This window comes from Dasypus novemcinctus, chromosome 6, assembly GCF_030445035.2.
Source record: "Dasypus novemcinctus isolate mDasNov1 chromosome 6, mDasNov1.1.hap2, whole genome shotgun sequence".
NCBI lineage: Eukaryota > Metazoa > Chordata > Mammalia > Cingulata > Dasypodidae > Dasypus > Dasypus novemcinctus.
Genome location: NC_080678.1, coordinates 133,033,146 through 133,058,231, shown reverse-complemented (window position 1 = coordinate 133,058,231; position 25,086 = coordinate 133,033,146). Strand labels below are relative to the sequence as shown.

At 43.5% G+C, this 25,086-nt stretch overlaps 1 protein-coding gene across 1 annotated transcript in view; it reads right to left on the bottom strand.

Annotated features, from left to right (window-relative positions):
• Positions 1–10,401, bottom strand: part of LOC139439101 (anthrax toxin receptor-like) — a 49,300-nt gene extending 38,899 nt beyond the window's left edge. The window contains exon 1 of the mRNA XM_071215582.1: positions 10,357–10,401. The gene's annotated coding sequence lies outside the window, so the exon portion shown is untranslated. The remainder of the gene's footprint in view (positions 1–10,356) is intronic.
• Positions 10,402–25,086: the final 14,685 nt, after the last annotated feature.

The window sequence follows — 25,086 nt, the reverse complement described above, 5'->3', positions numbered from 1 at the left end:
GTTTGCTGCGTCTTGTTTCTTTGTCTGCTTCTGTTGTCGTCAGCTGCATGGGAAGTGTGGGCAGCGCCATTCCTGGGCAGGCTGCACTTTCTTTTCACGCTGGTCGGCTTTCCTCACGGGCGCACTCCTTGCGCGTGGGGTTTCCCCATGCGGGGGACACCCTTGTGTGGCACGGCACTCCCTGTGCACATCAGCACTGCACATGGCCAGCTCCACACGGGTCAAGGAGGCCTGGGGTTTGAACCGCGGACCTCCCATATGGTAGACGGACACCCTAACCACTGAGCCAAAGTCCGTTTCCCGCAAAGGCTCTTTTGAAAACACAAGTCTGACCCATCACACCTCTGATGAAGGCCTCCTTTCAGTGACCCCCAAATGCCCTTGAGATGAAGAGCAAACCTTATTCATGGCCCCAGGTCCCCACCATCTGGCCTGTCCTCTCCTCTCCCTCTTCCTTTCTCCCCCCACTTCCTTGAGCTCCAGGCCTGCCTAGACCACCTGACATCTGCTTTCTCTGGACCTCTGCACAGGATTCACCCTCAGTATGGAGTCTCTTCCCTAGAAGTCAGAGGTGCCCTGGTCAAGGAAGTGGGCACACAGTAGGGGCTTACCCACATTTTCCAAGTCCATCCAGTGTAAACACCTGGTCCCCAAATTCTGGGTGTCCCTGAATGGCAATGATAACCAGAGAGCCTCCACATGGCTAACAGATTTTTTTTAAAATTCCTCCCACTCCTTGCAGCTTGCTTGTTGTCTGCTCTCTGTGTTCATTCACTGTGCTTTCTTCTGTGTGTCTGTATATTTATTTTTATTTATTGCCCCCCCCTTTGTGGTTTGCTTGTGTTGTCTGCTCTCTGTGTCCATTTGCTGCACACTCCTCTAAGATTTTACTTGTCTCCCTTTTAGTTGCATCCCCTTGCTGGGTTGGCTCTCCACGGCATGCAGGCGAGCCTGTCTTCACAAGCCTACCACCATATGGTAAATGGGAGCCCAACTGACTGAGCCACAGCCACTTCCCTAAAAGATTATTTTTGCCTCCAAGACCACATCAGCAGCTCCCAGGGACCTCAGCCATTGGTTTAGGACTGGGTCCTGGAGTTGCACACTCCAGAGTTTCTATTCTGTCTCCATGTCTTCCTTCTAGAAGTGTCAACAGACCACTTTCAGTCCATGAGCCTCCTCCTCTCATTCTCTAAAAAATAAGGGAAATGCCATTTACCCACAGTGTTGTCAGACAATCAGTCAGGGGCGTTAACTTCCTCCTTACACTTACCCAAGTCCAGGCCACAACTCACCTTCCTCACTCAAACTGTCAAAAATTTCATGGCCTCTGGTTTCAATATGGGTTTGGAATGTGGCCAGTTACCATATTCTCCACCAACCTATATCCTCACCATCATCTTCTCCAACTCCCACATGAATACGCGCCGGGCTCAGGAAATAGGGCACATTAGTTCCCTGGGGTTAAGAAGTCCACTGTGGTCCTGATAAGACTTCCACACCCACCTCTGGCCACATGCCAGCTTGAGGATATGCAATGTGTATACAAGGGCGATTTCTTTGGCAAGCTCAGCATACACTCCATTTTCATAATCCAGTAGCATCGTGGACTAGCAAATAAATAGACTGAGTGTGAGGAAAGGACCATGTAGAGCATCATTAATCCTAGGGTCTGATCTGGACCATAGGCAACTTGAGTTGCTCACCCCCTCCCCTGCTCTCCAAGGATACCTAGAGGTACCTGTGCTTCCTCCCCTCTTTTAAGAAGCCAAATGAGAGCTATTAGGAGCAAAATGGTAAAATAGGAAGTATTAAAGAATCTTCCCTCCACTTAAAAAAAAATGAGCTAGAAAAAGAGAGTGTAATTAACTAGGGGGTAACCCCAAAACCAGATCAGACATTCAGAACAACCATGGGGAGTTCAGGATGAAAGGAAAGACTGCCAAGAATTCAGTTTTGTAATGAAGACTAGAAACCATGAGGTACTGCAGTGCTGGCAGTGGAGGTGGCACAGCTGTGGAAACATGTCATAGATTCTAAGAGTAGCTGGCTGTAGTCACTGTGGGCAGAGGAAACATCAGCCTCCAAAAGTCTGGCTGGAGGTCAAGGTCAGTTTGGGAAATCCTGAGACACCAGCACACATGCTAAGTTTAGTCTGGGCCCACTCATCAGTAGGGCGTTCTGGCCTCAAACAGCATCTGCTGGAGGTAAAGATCCAAGCATCTTTATATTTGGTAGGTATCTATGATGGTTAGGCTAATGTGTCAACTCAGCCAGGTAATCGTACCCAGTTGTTTGGTCAAGCAAGCACTGAGCTAACTGTAGTAGAAGGGCATTTATGGACTTTAGTCACCACTGACTTTACTGCATAGATAGCTGATTACATCTACATCAGTCAGGGAGATTTCTGTCAGCAATGAGTGACGCTTTATCCAATCAGTTGAATGCCTTAAAAGGGGAAGTGATTCAGCACTCAGAGAGAATTTCCCAGCTCGTCTTTGGACAGCCAACATCTCTCAGAAACTCATCAAGGACCTCCATTGGACGTTCATCAGAGCCATGCTTTGCAGCCTGCCTGTGGAACCTGGAGGTGTGCAACCCCACGGTGATGTAAGAGATTCTTATAAAATCGCATACTATTGACCGATATCTATTATTGGTTTTGTTTCTCTAGAGAACCCTGACTAACACAGTTTCATTTCTCTTTTTGTGTGTATTTTCTGGTGGATGGGTCATGAAGGACCTGCAGAGACACAACCCTTGATTTTGGCTTTCCTGGCAACAATAGCTTCCAGCTTTCCATTGGCATCTACTTAGAGAATTAAGGGGTGGCAGACATTTTTTGAAGGGGTGGGGGTATGTTTTTTTCCTTATTATTCTACCCCCTCACTTTTTTGTCTTTTACTTGATCTGGCAAACTGAGGAAGGCAATAGCTAGCCTGCAGAGTGACCACAATACTCAAAACTCAAAATGTCCAATTCTCAACCAAAAATTACAAAAATGCAAGGAGAGAGGAAAGTATGATTCAATTGCAGGAAAAATGAATTCAAAAGAATCTTTTAACAGAGGAAGCCCAGTCACTTGGATTACTAATCAAAGATCATAGATCAACTCTCTTAACAGGACAAATGAACTAAAGGAAACCAGGAAAACAATTTATTAACAAAATTATTATTTCAATCATGAGACAGAAATTATAAAGAGGAATCAAATAGAAATTCTTGAACTAAAATTATTCTAACATGAGGAAAATTCAATAGCATGAACAGACTGAAACAAGAAGAAAGGATCAGCAAACCAGAAGATAAGACCATTGAAATTATGCAAGTTGAGAAGCAGAAAGAAAAAAGAATGAAAAAGTGAAGAGAGTATAAGGAAATGGTAGGAGCAAATAAAGTGTTCCAATTCATATGTCATAGGAATCCCAGAGGTAGAAGAGAAGGGGAAGAAAGAATGCTAAAACAGATAATTGCCAAAAATGTCACAAATATGATGAAAGATAGAAATAAACTAATTCAAAAAGCTCAATCAATTTATGAATTTATGCAAGATAAATTCAAAGAGATCTACATTAAGACACATTTTAGTGGAAATGGCAAAGCCCAGAGATAAAAAGAGAATCTTGAAAACAGCAGGAAAGAAGTGATATATCTTGTAAAAGGGATGCTTAGTAAGATTAACATTTGGTTGTTAAGTCAAATATATGGAAGACAGAAGGCAATGGCATGAAATATTTAAAGAGTTGAAAGAAATAAATGACTGTCAAAGGAAAATAATATATCTATAAAAGTGCTCCTCAAATATGAGGGAGAAACTGTAATATTTCCAAATAAACACAAACTGAGGAAGTTCATTACAAAAATGTCCAAAATATCTACACAAATGGAAATGAGAAGTGATTCAAAATGGGTCATGATAAAGGATCACCTTAGCAAAAAAGGTAGATAATAATGGAGCAAAGGAGGGATAAAAAATGTATGAGACATACAAAAAGCAAGTAGCAAAATGTTAGAAGTCTTGCCTTTTAAATAAATACATTACTGTAAATGAATTAAACACTCAAATAAAAAGGTAGAGATTGGAAGAAAGAATAAAGAAGCATGATCCAACTATATGCACTTAAAAGAGACTCATTTTCATTCCAAAGACACAAATAGGTTGAAAGTGAAAAAATGAAAAAGAATGCCCCAAGCAAATTATAACCCAAAGAGAGCTAAGATGGATATCTGATATCTTTCATATCAGAAAAAATATATGGTAAGCAAACACTCTTACAAGAAACAAAGATGGTTATTATATATTGATAAAAGAGTCAACTAAAAAAGAAGATATAACAATTATAAAACATATATGCACATAACAACAGGGCCCCAAATACATGAAGAAAAAGTAGAAAGAGCTCAAAGGAGAAATAGACAGTTCTATAATAATAGTTTCAACACACAATTTTCCATAGTAGATGAAACATTGAGAAAGAAAATCAGCATAGAAATAGAAAATTGAAATAGCACCATAAACCACCTAGAATTAAGAGACATATATAGGGCAATTTACCCAACGACACAGAACACATACATCCTTCAAGTGCACATGGATCATTCCATAGGAAGACCATATGTTAGGGCATAAGACTTGTAAATTTTAAAAAATGGAAATCATGCAAAGTAACTTCTTGGAGCACAATGGAATGAAGCTAGAAATCAATAACAGAAGGATCACTGGAAAAATTATAAATATGTGGAAATTAAACTACAAACTCTTCAAAACCAGTGGGTTGAAGAAGAAACCACAGAGGAAATTAAGAAGAGATCTGATGCGGGGGCATTTTCAGGACTTGGAGTTGTCCTGGGTGGAACTGCAGGGACAGATGCTGTACATTGTATGTCCTGCCATGGCCCACGGGGTGGACTGGGGGAGAGTGTAAACTACAGTGTAAACCATTATCCATGAGGTGCAGCAGTGCTCCAAAATGTATTCACCAAATGCAATGAATGTGCCACGATGATGAAAGAGATTGTTGATGTGGGAGGAGTGGGGTGAGGGGGGTAGGGGATATATGGGGACCTCATATTCCTTTAATGTAACATTTTTTAAAAATTAAAAAGGAAGAAAAAATAAATAAAATACTTAGAAAGAATTTTTAAAGCCAACATACCAAAATTCATGGGATAGAATGAATGCAGTGCTGAAAAGAAAATTTATAGCTATGAATTCCTATATGAAAAAGAAGAGAAAAATCTCAAATCAATAACTTAACTTCACATCCTGATGAACCGGTGAGAGCAAAATAAATTCAGTGTTAGCAGAAGGAAGGAAATAATTTCTATATTAGACCAGAGATTAATGAAATGGAGAATGGAAAACCATTTGAGGCAATCAACACAAATAAACTTGGGTTTATGATAATTTGACAAAATGGACTGTATTTTAGCTACAGTGTCAAAGAAAAAATATACAAATAACTAAAATCAAAATAAAATAGTGCTGTCTTTACTGACTTTATAGAAATAAAAAGAATTAGAAAAGAATACTCTAAACATTTTATATCAACAAATTAGAGGGCCATGGTCAATTAGAAAAAGTCTTAAAAACACATCAACTACCTAAACTGACTCAAGAAGAAAGAGAAAATCTCTACAAATCTATAACAAATAAAGACACTGAATAAACAGAACCATCCACCAAAAGTCCAGGAATAGATGGTTTCAATAGTTAATTCTACCAATATTTCAAGTACAAAATAACACCAATCCTTCTCTGATCCTTCCAAAGCATTCAAGAAGAAGGAACACTTTATAATTCATTCTATAAGGCCAGCATTACCTGGATACCAAAGGCTGATAAGGGAAGAAATTTACAGAGCAAGTTCCCTTGTGAATACTGATGCCAAAAACCTAAACAAAATGCTAGCAAACTGAATCCAACAGCATGTGACAAAAGATTGTACCCATGACCAAGTGGTGTATATATACCACTTGGTTCAAGACTGGTTCAATATATGAAAATCAATCCACGAATAGAATGAAGGAAACAAAAACACATGATCATCTAAATGGATGCAGAAAACACACTTGGAAAAAAAACCAGCATCCTATCTTGATAAAAACACTTAGAATTCTAGGATTAGAAGGGAAATTTTTCTTTATGATAAAGGTCAATTACTAAAAAATGACCTTAAATAAAAGGGTCAACTCAGACCAGCAGAATATCTCAGTCTACATATAGTACCAGGAGTTAAAAATGCTTTTTGACCTGAATAAAAGGGAGAAATGGAAAGGACAAATGAGTTTATATGGCTATGGGTCTCCAAAAAGAGCCAGGAGGTTATCAGAGGGGTTGCCCTTATGCACACCTGAGCAGAGTCCCAGAGACAGATAAAGTAGATACAATCCCAGGTACTGGTTCTTCTGAGGGCTACAGACACCCACAGGTTCTATGGTCATGGCAGATGGAGTTCAGTGCCATGTCAGTTGGCCCTACTTTGGAGTTTATGTTTCCATGTGATGGAGCTGGACTCAGATGTGATCTTTGTCCACAAGTCTCTCCTCTTACTTTTACCGGAAATGTAGTTGGTGCTGGGGATTCAGGGGACCTGAATCTCTGGACTGACCATGTGATAGCCAGGCCCTGAGCCTCAACAGACTTGCAACTCCTACACTCTGGTTTATTGGACTTACCCCACTCAGCCAACAAGGAGGTGAAGAAGGTCAACCACCACACCAGGGAGCCAAGAGTGCCTACAACTGAAAGCAGGAGGATTGCATCCAGCATGCATGTGGAATCTAAGCCCCCTCTAGATATAGATGTGGAGTGGAAACAACCATTCTAAGGTCCACAGGATGGAGGGATAGAGTATGGATTAGAGTGGAATTACTGATATTCTATTCATGAACTATTGTGATTAGTAATTGAAGAAAATGTGGCATTGGTGTGGAGAAAGTGGCCATGGTGGCTGCTGGGGGTAGAGCATGGGAGAAAGAGAGGTGATGTGGGGGCGTTTTTGGTACTTGGAGTTGTCCTGGGTGGTGCTGCAAGGACAGTTATCGGACATTGTCCTCCCATGGCCCACTGGGTGGACTGTGGGAGAGTGTGGGCTATGGTGTGGACCATTGACCATGAGGTGCAGTGGTGTTCAGAGATGTATTCACCAAGTGCAATGAATGTCTCATGATGATGGAGGAGGTTGTTGTTATGGGGGGAGGAGTGGGGTGAGGGGGTGGGGGGTATATGGGGCCCCATATTTTGTTAATTTAACATTAAAGAAAATAAAGACAAAAAAGAAAAAAGAAAAACTCACATCTAACATCTTGCTCAATGATGAAAACTGAAAACTTTCCCCTTAAGATCAGAAACAAGATAAGGATGCCCATTTTAATCATGCTATTCAATATTCAATATTGTACTAGAAGTTCTAGCCAGAACAATTAAGAAGGAAGAAGAAATAAACTGTATCCAAATTGGAATCAAGAAGTAGATCTATTTTGCAAATGATGTTGTCTTTTAAATAGAAAAGCCAAGGGAATCCATGAGAAAACTACTAGAATTAACAAATTCAGCAAAGCAACTGGGTACAAGTTTAACACATTAAAAATCAGTTATGCTTCTATATACTAACAATGCACAATCTAAACACAAAAATAGGAAAACAATTCCAGTTATGACAGCATATAAATGAATGATATATCTAGGAATAAATTTAAGCAAGGATGTAAAAAACTTTTATAGTGAAAATTACAAAAGACCATTGAAAGATATCAAAGAAGGCATAAATGTATGGCATGACAAAGCCCATGTCCATGGATTGAAAGAGTTAATATTGCCAAAATGTCAATTCTGCCCAATATGATCTATGGATCCAACACAATCACTGTCAAATTACAGCAGCCATTTTTGCAGAAATGGAAAAGCTGATCCTCAAATTCACATAGAACCGCAAGGAGCCTCAGATAGCAAAACAATTTTGAAAGAGAAGAATTAGGTTGAAAGAGTACCATTTTCCAATTTCAAAATACACTACAAAGTTACAGTAATCAAAACAGTGTGGAAGTGGCCTAAAGATAATGCATAGTTGGACCATTGGAATAGAATTGAAAGTACAGAAATAAGCCCAAACATATATGGACAATTGATTTTGTACAAAAATGTCAGTAACACACATATGTGAAAGATTAGATTCTAACAAATGACACCATTAAAACCTGGATATCCCCTTGCAAAGGAATGAGGCTAGACTCCTACCTCATATCATGTACAAAAATTGACTCAAATTGGATGAAGGTCCTAATTATAATGGCTAAAAATGCAAAGCTCTTTGAAGAAAGCAATCTTTATGATATACTATTTGGCTATGGAGTCATAGATATGATGCCAGAGTATGAACAACAAAAGAAACAATATGTAAGTTCCATTTCATGAACAATTAAAACTTTAATTCATTAAGGCAGTATTAAAAAAACTGAAAATATTTTACAAAATGGGAGAATAGTGGCAAATCATAGACTAATAAGGGTTTAATGTCTAAAATATACAGAAATTTTTGCAATGCAACAACAGAAGCATAAAAAACTCAGTCAAACAAAAGGCAAAAGCTTGAACATACCAAAGAAGATGCACAAATGAAAAATAAGCATATGAAAAGAGCCCCTACATCATTAGCCAGTAAGGAAATATAAAGCCAAACTAGGTTTATGTGGCCTTGACCAACCCACTTAGCCCCTCCAAGCCTTAGTCGCCTCATCCTAAAAGAGGGGAATCGAACACACTCCCTCAGTTGTCAGGGACTAAAGTGTCTAGTACGTTGCTTATCATGTAGTAAGTGCTCAGTTAATGTGATTTCACACACCCCTGGTGCCAGAGCTCCTCCTCCAACCCTGGCTGGGCTGTGCCCCCGCTGGGCCAAACAGCAGAGCCTGGGAGAGCAGTAGGATGGCTGCCCAGCAGCGGGGGGCCCTCTGGACTCACTACCCTTTCTGGAAAGACTAAACTAGAGAGGCTGTCATCCCCTCCAGATCCAGCCATCCTCCAACCCTGATCCACTCTCCAAGGGGGCGTCAACCAGGCGAGACCTGTCCAGGGTGTGTCAGAAGTCCCCCCACTAGGCAGAGGAAGGGACTCTCTTCCAAGATCTGCCTCCATCACTTGACCCTGGGTCTCTCACTCACCCCTAGGGCCTCACCCCTCCCACCCAGACTTGGATGGACACCCCCCTTTGCTCCTGTCCATTCCAGGGCTGTTTGGAGGATGAAAGAAGACAACCACGGTGAAACCGTAAAGTGCTCCAGCAGAATTACCATTGGTTGCACTTCCATTACTCATCAATGAATGCAAAGTTCACTGTCAACCCAACAGGAGGAGCTGAAGGTAGAAGCAAGACAATCTCTCCAAGGCTGACCCTGCACCTCCCTTTCCTTCTTTGGAAGGACAACCTCACAGGGGCCAGGAGGCACGTGAGCCACTGCCCAGGGGCCAAGGCCACAAGCAGACCCGCCAGCTGCTCCTGAAAGTGACTGTGAAGAAGGAAGCAAAGCCACCAGAAGAAGCAAAGCAAAGGATTTTCCAAGCACCAGCGACACTTAAAATACCCAAAGAAAGCCACGAACCTGCTTCTTTGGGACCCTGTAGAGCCAGAAGTCTTATAGACTAAAGATCAGCCCACTTGAAGGCCACTTAAAAGAAGGGACAGAAGCTTCAGAAACATTGTGGTGGCTTATGTTCCCTTCCTTATAAAGAACTAAAAGAAAACAGTTTGACAGCCAAGAGATTTCAAATGGAGTCAGGAGGCCACGCGGGAGGTGACTCTTAGGCAGGTCTCAGGTGTCACAAACCACTCGAGTCTGCAAAGCCTCAGGCACAGGCTCCTCAAAATCTCAGGGGCATCCCCACACCAAAAAGCAAAGCCCAATGAAAGGACTCAGCTAACTCCTAACATAACCCCAACCATCCTCCAACCACAGTCAACTTTTGTGCTCGTCTTTTTCTTTGAAATCTCTTGCTTGGAGATGCCACAACACAACACTACTTGGGGTGCTCCCTGAATCTCTGCTCCCCGAATCGCCATTGAGGCCAAATGAACGTCTTGGTTGCCTTGCATCTTAGTCTATTTCTCAGTAGAAACCTCCAAAGGAAAAGTATCTGGACACAAAAGCCTGGAGCATCCTTCTGCCTCGGGAAACGAGGCATTCCCAGAGCCACCTCTCTTGCGACTGACCCCTGGGCCTCCCGCAGCGCCCACAAAACAGGGGCTCCCCAGGCCCTGGACCCAGGCAGAACCTCCCTGTGGAGCCTGGACCTGCTCCAACAACCCTCCCCGCCCCCCACCCCCACCCCCAGTGCACCAGGCGCCCCCAGCAACTTACTTGTCCAGGACGAAATAGAGATCCAAGGAGGGCTGGCAGGTTCCCAAATCCCCTGTATTCTGGAGCCACGTGCCCCTCCCGCTCCGAACGTGATGGGGTCTGCCCCCCACGCTCAACACCTGCAGCTGCAGGAGCAGCAGCAGCAGCCATAAGGGCGCTGGCCCGGGCGCCCGGGGAGCGCGGCTCCCCATCCGTCTGGTCGCTCTGGAAGCCTGGAGTCAGGCCCAGCAAGTCCACCAAAGTCTCTTCCAGGCGCTACCTCCGCCTCTGCGCGTGCTCAGCGGCCGCCGGCCCGCGCCTCTAGCCTAGACACGCACGACCTCGCCACGCACCCACGGAGCGCGCCAAGCAAGACAGCGACTGGCTCTGGGCACCAGCCGCAACTGCCTGCTCGCCCCCTTCCGCCACCCCGGGGCCAGGTTATTACGACGGCCATGAGGCTGACGTGCCACTTTGTGACCTGCAGCACTGCGGGGCTGCTCACAACTGCAAGGGGGAGTCACAGGATCTGTGCGGGGTGGGAGGGGGCTAAAGAGGCGCCCCTTTCCCCCAGACCCTCACAGGGGGCCTCTAGGACTCTCAAAATCGCCGCGTTTTTGCTTAATAGCATGTTACCAGAAGGGTCTGGGTGCTGGCGGATGAGGACCCGGCACTCCCTCGCCCCCCACCCGCTCTCCCCACCCCGGCCTGGGAGCAGAGCCTGGAGGCAGAGGCTGGGCTCAGGCATCTCTCTGGTCCTGTTACTGTCAATCCTGCGGGGAATGCAAGTGGAACCCAGAGGGTGCTCGCAGGCTGAGGACGCCTCCCTCTCCTCGCCCAGCAGGAGGCGGTCCTCCCCTGACCAGCTCCAGGGGGAAACCGAGGCCCTGCAGGAGGGGCCAGCGCCGAGGGCCTGCAGCAGGCAGTGAGGGAGGCGGGGCCAGCCGCGGGCTCCGAGGGTCTCCAGACTCTCCCTTGGGGCTGCCTCTGGAGGGGTGGGGAGGGAAAGCCGGCTGGGGGAGCGGGAGGGGCTCTGGGAGCCCCCGTCTGTCCTGAGGGGCCCTTTCTCCTGGAGAGAAAGCCCTGTCCGGGCTGGCGCAACCCGCGCCCCAGGGTCCAGCTGCGACTCTCCTGGCTTGGAGGCGGAGCTGTGGGGACCCAACTGCTCAGCGCCCCCGGGCCAGGGCCAGGCGCTGACAGGGCCGCGGGGCCACGCCGCGGTTCAAGCCGGCAGGGAGGGGGGCCGGGGTCCCTCTGAGTCCCCCGGCCTGGAGCTGGCTCTGGGCTGGGGGTGCAGTGACGGGGCACGGGCTCTTCTTTCACATCCGCCCGCTCAGCACTGCGACCACCGCCTGCTCTGGCTGCGGGCGGGGGGGGGGGGGGGGAAGTGCCCTGTCCGCGGAGGAGGGGAGCCCCGCGCTCAGCCCTTATCAGACCAGGAGCCTCGGGCCCGTGACCAGCCGTGCCCACACCGTGGAGTCGGATGCCAGCGGCGCTGGACCTCGTGGAGTCGGTGGTGGGGCCGCCCCGCGGGGCCGGCTGGTCCTTTGGGGCCTTTCTCCTCCACGCAGCTTCCCGGGGGGACGTGGGGTTCGTCCAGGGCTGAAGTGTTTGCTGAGGGAGGGAGCGCAAAGCCGGTGTGCAGGGGCTCAGGGTGCGAGCACATGTTGTGGAAGGGAGGGCCTAGGATCCCAGCTGCTGGGGGAAAAGGGGCAGGCAGAGGGTGCCTGGAGCCCCTGGGAGAAGGCGTCACTCCATAATTTTACATTATATGTTCAGTTCATAATAGCACAATCAAACAGTATTTGTTCTTTTGTATCTGGCTTGCTTCACTCAACATAATGTCCTCCAGGTTCATCCATGTTGTCATGTTTCCACATTTCTTCTTATGGTTGCATACTATTCCATTGGGAGAATACACCACAATTGGTTTACCCATTCATCAGTTGATGGATACCTGGGTTGTTTCCAGCTTTTAACAATCGTGAATAATGATGGGTGTGCAGAAGTCTGTTCGTTACACTGCTCTCAGTTCTTCTGGCTATATACCTAGTAATGGTATATCCAGGTCACATGGTAAGTCTATATTCGACATCCTTAGAAAGTGCCCAACTGTCCTCCACAGTGGCTGTACCATTCTACATTCTAACCAACAGTGAATAAGTGTTCCTACCTCCACCACTTACACTTTTCCAACTTTTACTAGTGGCCAGTCTAGCAGGTGTGAAATAATATCTCGTAGTTTTGATTTGCATTTCCCTAATTGCTAGTGATGTTGAACATTTTTCATGTGTTTCTTCACCATTTGTATTTCTTCTTTGGACAATTGTCTTTTGAACTCTTTTGCCCATTTTTTAATCAGGCAGTTTGACTTTTTATTGTTGAGTTGTATGGCCTCTATATATCATGGATATTAAACCCTTATCAGATATGTGATTGCCAAACATTTACCCCCATTGATTCAGCTGCCTTTTCACCCTTTTGACAAAGTCCTATAAGGACAAAGTGTTTAATTTTGAGGAGGTCCCATTTATCAATTTTCTCTTTCATTGTTTGTGCTATCGGTATAAGATTAAGAAAATATTACCTACCACAAGATCTTTTTTTTTTTAAAGATTTATTTATTTATTTGATTCCCCCCTCCCCTGGTTGTCTGTTCTTGGTGTCTATTCGCTGCGTCTTGTTTCTTTGTCCGCTTCTGTTGTCGTCCGCAGCACGGGAAGTGTGGGCGGCGCCATTCCTGGGCAGGCTGCTCTTTCTTTTCACGCTGGGCGGCTTTCCTCACGGGCGCACTCCTTGCGCGTGGGCCTCCCCCATGCGGGGGACACCCTTGCGTGGCAGGGCACTCCTTGTGCGCAGTGGCATCAGCACTGCGCGTGGCCAGTTCCACACGGGTCAAGGAGGCCCGGGGTTTGAACCGCGGACCTCCCATGTGGTAGACGGACGCCCTAACCACTGGGCCAAAGTCCGTTTCCCTACCACAAGATCTTAAAGATGTTTCTCAACATTTTCTTCTGGGAGCTTTATAGTTGTCTCTTTTATATTTAGGTCCTTGATCCATTTTGTTTTATTTTTACACTTTTTTAATTAAAGTTAATAGATTACAAAGAACACTACATTAAAAAATATTTTAAAAAACATGAAGTTCCCATATACCCCACTCCCCACCCCCACCCCATCATTTTTGTAAATTATATATTTTTGCAGATATATGCATCACACAAAATAAAGTTACATTAAAAAATATAAGAGGTTCCCATATACCCCTGACTCCTGCACCCCACTCCTCCCACACCAACAACCTCCTCCATCATTGTGGCACACTCATCGCACTTTGCTGAACACATTTTGGAGCACTGCTGCACCACATACATAATAGTTTACGTGTAGTTCACACTCTCCCCCCATACATTCAGAAGGTTATGGCAGGATATATAAAGTCCAGCATCTGATCCTGCAGTATCATTTAGGACAACTCAAAGTCCCCAAAATGCCCCCACATCACATCCCTTCTTCCCTCTCCCTGCCCTCAGCAACTACCGTGGTCTCATTCTCCACCTCAATGCTACAATTTCTTCTATTACTAGTCACAATAGTTTTATAGTAAAATGTCAGTAAGCCCACTCTAATCCATATTTTATTCCTCCATCCTGTGGACCCTGGGATGGTGATGTCCATTCCACCTCTAGATCAAAAGGGGGCTTAGGTTCCATGAATGATGAATGCAATTCCTCTGGTTGCAGTTGTTGGCACTTTTGATTCCCTGGTGTGGTGTTTACCATCTTCATCTCTCTGTTAGCTGGCCTGGGTAAGTCCAAAGAAACAAAGAGTAGGAGTCCCAACTCTACTGAGGCTCAAGGCCCAGCTGGCACATGGGCAGTCCAGACCCCTAAGCATGCACCATCCCTAGCACCAACCACAGTTTCAGTAAAAGTGACAGAAGAGGCATGTGTAGGAAGGTCACATCTGAGTCCAGCTCTATCACACTCAGGAGCACAAAGTCCAAAGTAGGGCCCTCTGACATGGCACAGAACTCCAAATCAATCTGCCATGACCATATACCCTGTGGATCTCCATAGCCTTCAGGAGAACTAGCACCTAGGGTTGCATCTACTTTGGCTCTCTCTGGGGTCCTGCTGAGGTGTGCATAAGTGTGACCCCTCTGATGACCTCCCAACTCGTTTTTGAAGACTCTTAGCCATATAAACTCATTTGTGTTTGCCAATTCCTCCTTTTATTCAAGGTCAAAAAGTCATTTTGAACACTGGATCATACATTTGGGCTGAGATATTCTGCTGGTCTGAGTTGACCCTTTTATTCAAGGTCTCTTTCTAGTTGCATCAGCAGTTAGTGATTGGTTGTAATCCCTCGGGGCCAGGGAGGCTCATCCCCAGGAGTCATGTCCCATGCTGGGGGGAAGGTAATGCATTTACATGCTGAGTTTGGCTTAGAGAATGGCCACATTTATGCAGCATCGAGGCTTTCATGAGGTAACTCTTAGGTACCCTGCAGCTCTAAGCCAGTTCATATTTCAGGCACACAGGTTCATAAGCATAGTCATCAGTATAAAGGGCTCATTATTGGACCATCCTTCCTTGTTGGTCTTTGCTGTTACACTTGGGGGATTGTTGCTGTTCCATTGGGGAATGTGACAGAGCTCCCCTGGGTAGGAACTCAGTACTCCCTCTGTTGATGTTTGTAACTGTAACTTCTATAAAAATATCCAACATGTATCAGAACATTTTTATGTCCCCTATATACATGCCCTGGAGAACTCCCCCTCACTCATGTGCCCCCCATCAATAACATCCCACACCAGTGTTCCTCCACTGCGATAGTTGAACCTCTCTGTCGTCCAAATTTTCTTCAGCAATGAAACCTAATATATTGCCAAATTCAATTAATAGGAAATTGAAATACAGTGATGGGTTTAAAGCTTAGAAATAGAATACATAATAATTAAGAAATACTAAAGTAAAAATGAATTGGTGTATTAATAAAATGTAAAATATTATAAAACTTTATTTCAAACATTTTGCCTTTTATCATTGTAATAGGTGTTGCTCTGCATGTACAGTGGCAAGGCACTTTCTTTCATTTCTTCCTCAGTGTCTATATCCTTTCTTTATTTTTCTAATTTTTAGAAAAAGTTTTAGATCACAGTAACTCTCATACACAAGATAGGGAACTCCCATATACCCAACATCAAACCCTTTCCCCATCTATGATCTTTTTACATGTTCATGTTATATTTGCTGCAGCTGATGTACAGATATTGAAATATAGCTTTCAAACATTATGGTTTACATTATGGTTTACATTTTGGTTTATATTCTTAGACTGTACAAATTTCTAAATTTTTAGCTTCCTTATGTTTTACATTATGGCTTACATTTTAGTTTATAAACTTTTATACACTTTTGGTGTAAGTTAACATGTCCTATCTCCATCATTGTATGATCTTGTGGAGCACTTCCATTGCCCCCTAGTTGCCCTGCTTCCATCTATTCTATACCTCTCTCCCCCTCCCCTCAGGGCCCACAGTGACAATTAATCTTCACTACTTGAGGGACCAGATTTATAGATACTGCAACAATGCTGAGGGCTTGGCATAGTAGACTGCCCTAACTAATTGGGAGCCACCAATTCTCTCAAGAGACACAATTCCCTCTATTTGGGAACATCAGGTCTCCCCAGGATGTGGGTACACTTATACGCTCATTGTATGGGTCTCCACCCAATGATATAGCACACTGTTCTTTTGTATGTTCACTTTCAGAGGCCATTTCTTCAAGCTCACCAATGCTTTCTTCTGCCTCTTCAAATATGCTGTTATATGATTCCAGTTTTTTAAAAATTTCATTTATTGTGCCTTTCATTCCCATAAGATCTGCTATTTTTCTATGTATGCTTTCAAATTCTTCTTTGTGCTCATCCAATGTCTTCTTAATATCCTTAATCTCTTTTGCCATCTCATTGAATTTATTAAGGAGATTTGTTTGAACATCTATGATTAGTTGTCTCAACTCCTTTATGTCATCTGGAGGCTTAACTTATTCCTTTAACTGTGCAACAGCTTCCTTTTTCTTGGTGTGGATGTAATTTTTTTGTTGATGTCTTTGCACCTGGCTTACTAGAGTAATTATTCTCGATGCAGTTTTTCTCTTTAGTTTAGGGCTTCCTGTCCTTTCTCCCTTGCTGATTGTGCAGTAGAAACCAAGGATGTAGTTGGTGTTATAAGCTGTGGAGGCTCAAGCTGCCCTCATTACCCCAGGGACTGATGAAGCTTCTCCCAATTTTCTCCTTTTCCAGGGGTAGGGATGGAGTCACAGCTGTGTGGAATAATTCAAGTTGTTTAGGCCTATACTCTAGTTGCCCAGAGAGACTGAAGTCCCTTCATGTCCTTTTCTCCCCTACCTGGGGCTGTGATGGAGCTGCAGCTGTGGGCAGCAATCTAAGCAGTGTGGGTCCAAGACGACTGCAGTTGCCCTGATAGATTTCTGATTATTCAGTCTGTGCCAATCAAATGTACCTGCAGTTTCCTGAATAGGCTGGTGCAGGGCCTGCCAGCCTTCCCCCTGCTAGGGGTGGGGCTGATGCCTAGGCTAGGGCTGTAGGCTGATCTGGGTGAAAGAAACTGGTTCCTACCCTCACTGTGATTTTCTGTCAGCCCAGCTTTCCCTCATGCTGGGGTCGGAGTCAAAATGGCAAGTACCAGCCTCTTTTTGACCTGGACAAGTTCAAACTTTATCTATTCTTAGGGTTATACTTTAGCCAGTCAAATCTGCCAATCAGTAGCTGAAATCAGTGTCCAACCATCTCCTCCTCCCCTGTTTTAGGGAAATGGAGCTTCAAATTCCAGACACAGAATAGCTCCTGGGACAGTTTGTGCTGCCAAAGTAGGATGATCACTGGCCTCTGTGGCTTGACTGGTAATTTCCTGGAGAGGCTGGCACAGGTCCCCCTGGATTCCAGGTGGGGTTTGGTCTTATGCTAGAGCTGAAACTGATCTAGATGGAAAGAAGCCAGTCCCTACCAGCACTGTGATTTTCATTCTGCCCCACTTCTCCTAATGCCAGGCATGGAGTTAAGATGGTGGCTACTGGCCTCTTTCTGACTTGGACAGATTCAAACTTTAGCTTTCTCAGGATTATACTTTAGCCTGGTGAATTTACTCATAAGTAGCTGAAGTTGTTGAAAAACCGTCTCTTGTTCCCCTGTTTTTGGGAAATGGAGCTTTCAATTCCAGTCCCAGAACAGATCCCAAGGCGGCTTGAGCCTCCAGTAGAGGATGGGCACTGCCCTCCTTGGCATTGAGGTCTCTACTTATGAGTCTTCTCTGCAGATGGGCAGTCTCCTCTTTCCATTCTTTCCAGGATGTTGCAGAATGCTCTTCTGGTCTCCTGGAAGTCCCAGATAGGTGTTTCAGCTAGCTCCAGATAGCTCTGGGTGTTTACTAACTCTCCTGTAGCAGAAGCTGACTCTAGGAGTGCCTTACTCTGCCACCATCTTGCCTATTGATGGATGGGACTCTCTTGGTTACAACTGTAGACACTCTCATTTCCTTGGCATGGTGGTTATTCATCCTCACCTTCTCTTTAGTTGTCCTGGTTGAGTCCAATAAACTGGAGAGTAAGCGTTGAAACTCCGCTGAGGCTCAGGTCCTAGCTGGTATATGGGCAGCCCAAAGATTCAAATCTCTTGGACATACACCTAAGAACTCTAGCACCAAATATAGATTCAAATAAAATGGGATGGTGGAGGTATGTGTAGAGAAGTCACACCTGAGTCAAACTCTGTCACACTGGGGAGCACAAACTCCAAAATAGGGCTCACTGGCAAGGGACCAAACTTTGGAGCTATCTGCTGTGACAGTAGGCCGGCCCTGGGTGTCTCCGTAGCACTCAGGAGCCCCACTATTTGGGGCAGTATCTACTTTGTCAATCTATGAGCTCCTACTGAGACTTATGTAAGCATTACCTCTGGAATGACTTCCCGACTCACATCGAAGTCTCCTAGTCATATAAACTCATTTGTCTTTACTCCCCCCCCCTTTTTTTTTGTTTAAAGAAAACATTTATTTATGGTTTTTATTCAAACACACACAGAACAGGTTTTCATATTTTGAACCTTGAGTGCATAGACAGGGATGTCATGCATGGAATAAATGCTTTTCCAGCAGAGCTATTCCCTGATGTGTTTAAGTATTAGGATGATTAGGCAGAAAAGAAAAAGACTTACTTGATAGAAATCTGCTCATAAATCTGCTTGTAAAAGGACATGATTTTAACCTTATCCCCCCTTTTATTCAAGGTCTTTTTCCAGTTCCATTGCTTTTGGGTGCTTGGTAGTAATCCCTTGGTGCCAAGGATGCTCATCCTTGGGAGTCATAGCTCATGCTTGGAGGAAAATAAAGCATTTTTATGCTGAGTTTGGCTTAGAGAGGCCACATTGTAGCAACAAGGTGGCTCACAGGAGGGAACTCTTAGGCACCCTGTAGCACTAGGCTAAGTTGCAATTTAAGAGCAAAGTCTCATAAGCATAATTGTCAGTATCAAGGGTCCATCAATGGACCATCCTTCTTTACTAGTCATTGCCCTGCACTTCGGGGATCCGTGATGTTCCATTAGAGAATATGGCAGAGCTCCCAGGATGGGAATTCAATATTCTTTGGGTTATTGTGTGAATCTCCACCAACTGTGACAATGCCCCATGAACATTTGAACATATTTATGTACCTTATAGGTTTGCCCAGGTGAACTTCCTTCCATGTGTCCCCTATCACTGAAGCCCATACCAATGATCCTCCCCTGCCACAGTTGTGACCCTTTTGTGGTCCAAAACTTCTTCAAAAATGAAGCCAAGATCATGAAATACAATTAATAGTGAAATGAAATAACAATGATAGGTTTAAACATAAGAAATAAAATACGTAATAATTTAGAAAAAGTAAAACTAAAATAAAAAATTGGAATATTAAAAAAATAAAGAATATCAAAAATTTTTGATGTTTTTTCATTCATCACTGTAAGATCTGTTGTCCTGTGTGTATAGTGGCATTTTATTCCATTTATTCCCGCAGTGTCTTACATTTTTCATTTTGTCTTAAAAGCAGTTTTATTATTATTACTTTTTTCATTAACAAAATTGGAATTTTAATTAGAATTCAAAGCAAACTGTGGGAGTCTATCAAAATTAGATCATAATGTCAAATTTACCATACTAGAAAAACCAGACAGGATAGAAAAAGAAAATTATAGGTCAATATTACTGAGGAATAAAGACTTGGCATCTTTAAAATATATATTATTATATAGAATCCAGCATTATATGTAAAGAAAAATGCACATTATCCAAATTGGGTTTAGTCTGAGGATGCAAGGTTGATTCAATTCTTTTTATCTTTATTATGCTTTTGTGTGTGTATGTGTGTGAGATGATATCTCATTACGGTGTTTTTTTTTTTTAATTTTTAAAATTAAATTGTCTTTTTAAAAAAAGATACATGGATTTCAAAAAATGTTACATTAAAAAATATAACATGTTACCACATACCCAACACCCCACCGCCCCACTCCTCCCACATCAAAACCTCTTTTATCATTGTGGCACATTCATTGCATTTGGTGAATACATTTTGGAACACTGTTGCACCACATGGATTATAGTTTACATTGTAGTTTACACTCTCCCCCAGTCCATTCAATGGGTTATGGCAGTATATATAATGTCCAGCATCTGTCCCTGCAATATCATTCAGGACAACTCCAAGTCCCAAAAATGCCCCCACATCTCATCTCTTCTTCCCTCTCCCTGCCCTCAGCAGGGCCCCTTTTCCAGATCAGTGCTACAGTTTCTTCCATTACTAGTCACAATAGTTCTATAGTAGAATACAGTAAGTTAAATCTAATCCATATTTTATTCCTCCATCCTGTGGATGCTGAGTTGTTGATGTCCACTCCACCTCTATATCAGGAGGGGGCTTAGATCCCACATGGCTGATGGACACAATTCTCCTGCTTGGAGTTATAGGCACTCTTGGTTCCCTGGTGTGGTAGTTGACCATCTTCACCTCCCTATTAGCTGACCTGTGCAAGTCCAACAAACCGGAGAATAGGAGCTGCAACTCTGCTGAGGCTCAGGGAGGGCCCAGGTGGCACATGGCAGGTCCAGAGATTGAAGTCTCCTGGGTATACACCAACCCCAGCACCAACCACAGGTCCAGTAAAAGTGATAGAAGAGGCATGTGTAGAGAGGTGCCATCTGAATCTGGGTCCAAGTCCATCACACTCAGGAACACAAATTCCAAAGTAGGGCCCACTGACAAAGAGCTGAACTCCAGAGCCAACTGCCATGATTGTAGAGCCTGTGTGTCTCCATAGCCCTCAGGAGCACCAGTGCCTGGGGTTGTATCTACTTTGGCTGTCTCTGAGATCCTGATGAGGCATGAGTAATTTCAACCTCTATGATGACCTCATGACTCTTTTTTGAAGTCTCTTAGCCATATAAATTCATTTGTCTTTACCATTTCCCCCTTTTAATCAAGGTCTTTTCCTAGTTGCATCACCAGTTAGTGATTGGTAGTAATCCCTTAGCACCAGGGAGGCTCATCTCTGGGAGTCATGTCCCATGCTGGGGGGATGGTAATGCATTTACATGCTCAGTTTGACTTAGAGAGTGGCCACATTTGAGCAACATGGAGGCTCTCAGGAGATAACTTCTAGGCACCCTGCAGCTCTAGGCCTCATAGAACTTTCAGGCACACAGGCTCATAAGCATAGTCATCAGTATCAAGGGCTCATCATTGGAGGATCCTTCTTTACTGGTCTTTGCCCTTGCTCTTGAAGAATTGTTGCTATTCCATTGGGGAATGTGACAGAGCTCCTCTGGCTGGGAACTCAGCACTCCCACAGTTGTCGTTTGTAACTCTAACTACTATGAAAATACCCAAGACATATCCGAACATTTTTATGTACCCTATATACATGCCCTCTAGAACTTCCACCCAACCATGTGTCCCCCATCAATAATACCCTACACCAGCATGACTCCCCTGCCATAGTTGAACCCCTCTGAGGTCCAAAACTTCTTCAACAATAAATTCTAATATATTGCCAAATTCAATTAATAGGAAAATGTAATAGTAGTGATAGGTTTAAAGATTAGAAATAGAATACATAATTTAGAAAAACTAAAATTAAGTAAAAATAAATTGGTGTATTAAAAAATGAAAAATACTATAATACTTTGTTTTTGAAGTTTTGCCTTTCATCACTGTGGTGGATATTGCCCTGTATGTACAGTGACAAGGCAATTTTTTTTCATTTCTTCCTCAATGTCTACAACCTTTTTTTAAAAAATTTTTAATTTGTCTTAAAGTTTCAGACCACAGTAAAATCACATATACTACTTAGGGGACTCCCATATATCCATATATCTACCATCAAAACCTTTTCTGCCTTCCCCAGCAATGATCTTTTTACATGTTCATGTTATATTTGCTGCAGCTGATGTACAGATATTGAAACATAGCTACCAAACATGGTTCCATTTTGGTTTACATTATGGTTTATATTTTAGACTGTAAAATTTTCAAAATTTTTAGCTACCTTATATTTTACATTGTGGTTTACATTTTAGCCTATAGACTTTTATACATTTTTGTTATAATTTAACATGACCTTTATCCATCATTGCACAATCTTTCAGAACACTTCCGTTGCCCTCCCCAGTTGCCCTGCTTCTATCTATTTTATTCCTCTCTCCCTCTCCCCTCAGAGCCCACAGAGACAACTGGTCTTCACTGCTTGAAGGACCAGATTCACAGATAATTGCAACAATGCTGCGGGCTTGACTTTGGGAGCCACTAATGTTCTCAAGAGACACAATTCCCTCTATTTCAGAACATCAGGCCTCCCCAGGATGTGGGTACACCTTCCCACTCATTGTATGACATAATGGTATAACACACTATGGTATAACACACTATGACAAGATGAGCACTCACACACTCCCTAGAAGCCTGCCCCTGTGCACATCCCGCCCCCCTTAAGAACCTTTAAGCAGGTAATCCTTCCTTATATTATCTTCTAAAGAGTTTTTTCAACATTATGGTGTCAACCACACACACAACAATCTCCCATGTTCAACTGTTCCCCCAGTCCTCCCCCCAATTCCTTGGGCCATCTGACCCACCCTTCCAAACCTAGCCCCCCTCAAGCCTTCACTGCCCCAACCAAAGGTATCCTTAATTCTCCATCTTATCCCTTCCTGTATAAATATTTACCTCTACTTTATCATAGATTTCATCCATGTAGGCATCAGCTCACAACCTTCCTCTCTCCCTCAATTTCCTGTAAGCCTATCATCCAGTCTCTGGCTCTCTGAGACAGTTTGATTTACTTATTTCATATCAGAGAGGTCACGTAATATTTTTCCTTCAATGCCCGACTTGCTTCACTCACCATAAGGTCCTCAAGATTCATCCATGTTATCCCATGTATTTGTACTGTATTTCTTCTTATAGCTGAGTAGTATTCCATTGTATGTATATACCACATTATATTTATCCATTCATCTGTTGATGGGCATTTGGGTTGATTCTAACTTTTGACAATAGTGAATAATGCTGCTATGAACTTTGGTATGCATATATCTGTTTGTGTCCCTGTTTTCAGTTCTTCTGGATATATACCCAGCAATGGGATTGCTGGGTCATATGGCATATCTATAGCTAGTTTTTTTAGAAATCACCTGTTAGAGAAAATACGGCTCTTACTGAGACATGGAGACTGATTGACCATAAGCAAAGAATTTATTTACTGAGAAACTCTCCCAATGGAGGGAATCCGAATAACAGATTTCAATCTCCCCACCAGCATGGTGCGGGTCTGAAGAGAGACTTCAGCCCACTCCTGGAAAGGGGGAACTTGAGTTTATACAGAACTTTCCTAGGCAGAGAAATGATAATTAGTGGAAGGGGGGTTGAGGCTGTCTATGGCTTCTTGGAAAGCTGCCAGAGCAAATGTTTCTTTTGATCTGTAGGGTTTTAAAAGGGTCTGTAAATAGTGAAGGTTTCTGTCTCCATCTCCCTCTGATATGCAGTTAGAGGTAGTAAAGATCTCCCTCTCCCTCTGATGTGCAGATGGTGAAGATCTCTATCTCCCTTTACTCCTGTCCTTACTGGGTTCCTTTGTTTAACCTGTGGGAAAGTGCCACAGGGGGGAGGGGGTTTACTTTTTTCCCAGTGCATATCAGGGGAAACAGGTACAGCTTGTTAATTATTGCAAACTAACATCGCCAAACTATCCTCCAGAATGGCAGGATCCTTCTGCATTCCCGCCAACAGTGAATGAGTGTTGCCATTCCTCCACATCCTCTCCAGCACTTGTAGTCTTTTTTTTGATAGCTGTCACTCTTATGGGAGTAAGATGGTATCTCGTAGTTTTGATTTGCATTTCCCTGATAGCTAGTGATTTTGAGCATTTTTTCATGTGCATTTTAGCTGTTTGTGTTTCTTCTTTGGTGAAGCATCTGTTCAAATCTCTTGCCCATTTTTTAAATGGGTCTTTTGTCTTTTTATTTTCGAGATACAGGAGTTCCTTTTATATGCAGAATATTAGTCTCCTATCAGATACATGGTTACCAAATATTTTCTCCCATTGGGTAGGCTGTCTTTTCACTTTCTTGACAAACTCCTTTGAGGTGCAGAAGGCTTTAATTTTGATGAAGTCCCATTTATCTTTTTGTTCTTTTGCTGCTCATGCTTTGGGTGTGAATTTCATGAAGACATTTCCTATTACAAGGTCCTGTAGATGCTTCCCTACATTGCTTTCCAAGGTCTTTATGGTCTTGGCTCTTATATTTAGGTCTTTGATCCATCTTGAGTTTATTTTTGTATAAGGTGTGAGAAGGTAATCCTCTTCCGTTCTTTTACTAATGGATATCCAATTCTCCAGGCACCATTTGTTGAAGAGGCCATTCTCTCCCAGTTGAGTAGGCTTGGTGGCCTTTTGAGTATCAGGTGACTGTACATGTGAGGATCTGTATCAGAACTCTAAATTTAGTTCCATTGGTCAGTGTGTCTATCCTTGTGTGAATACCATGCCATTTTTTTATGTTTTATTTTTTTATTTCTCTTCCTTCTCTCCCTTCCCCCTCTCCCCCCCCCCCGTTGTCTGCTCTCTGTGTCCACTCACTATGTGTTCTTTTGTGTCCGCTTGCACCCGTGGCAGCACTGAGAAACTGCATCTCTTTTGTTGTTGTTGGGTTATCTTGCTGCATCGGCTCTCCATGTGTGCAGTGCCACTCCTGGGCAGGTTGCACTTTTTTCAACATGGGCAGCTCTCCTTGAAGGGTGCACCACTTGAGTGGCATGGCACTCCTTGCACGTGGCAGCTCTGCATGTGGGCCAGCTCACCACACAGGTCAGGAGGCCCTGGGTATTGAACCCTAGACCTTCCCATATGGTAGGTGAATGCTCTATCAGTTGAGACACGTCCGCTTCCCTACCATGCCCTTTTCACTATTGTAGCTTTGTAGTATGTTTTGAAGTCAGGTAATGTGAGTCCTCCAATTTCATTTTTCTTTTTTAATATATCTTTGGTTATTTGGGGCCTCTTTCCTTTCCAAATAAATTTCATAGGTAGGTTTTCTAGTTCATTAAAAATTGTTGTGTTGATTTTTATTGGGATTGCATTGAATCTGTAGTTCAATTTTGGTAGGATAGATATCTTAATGATAGTCTTCTTA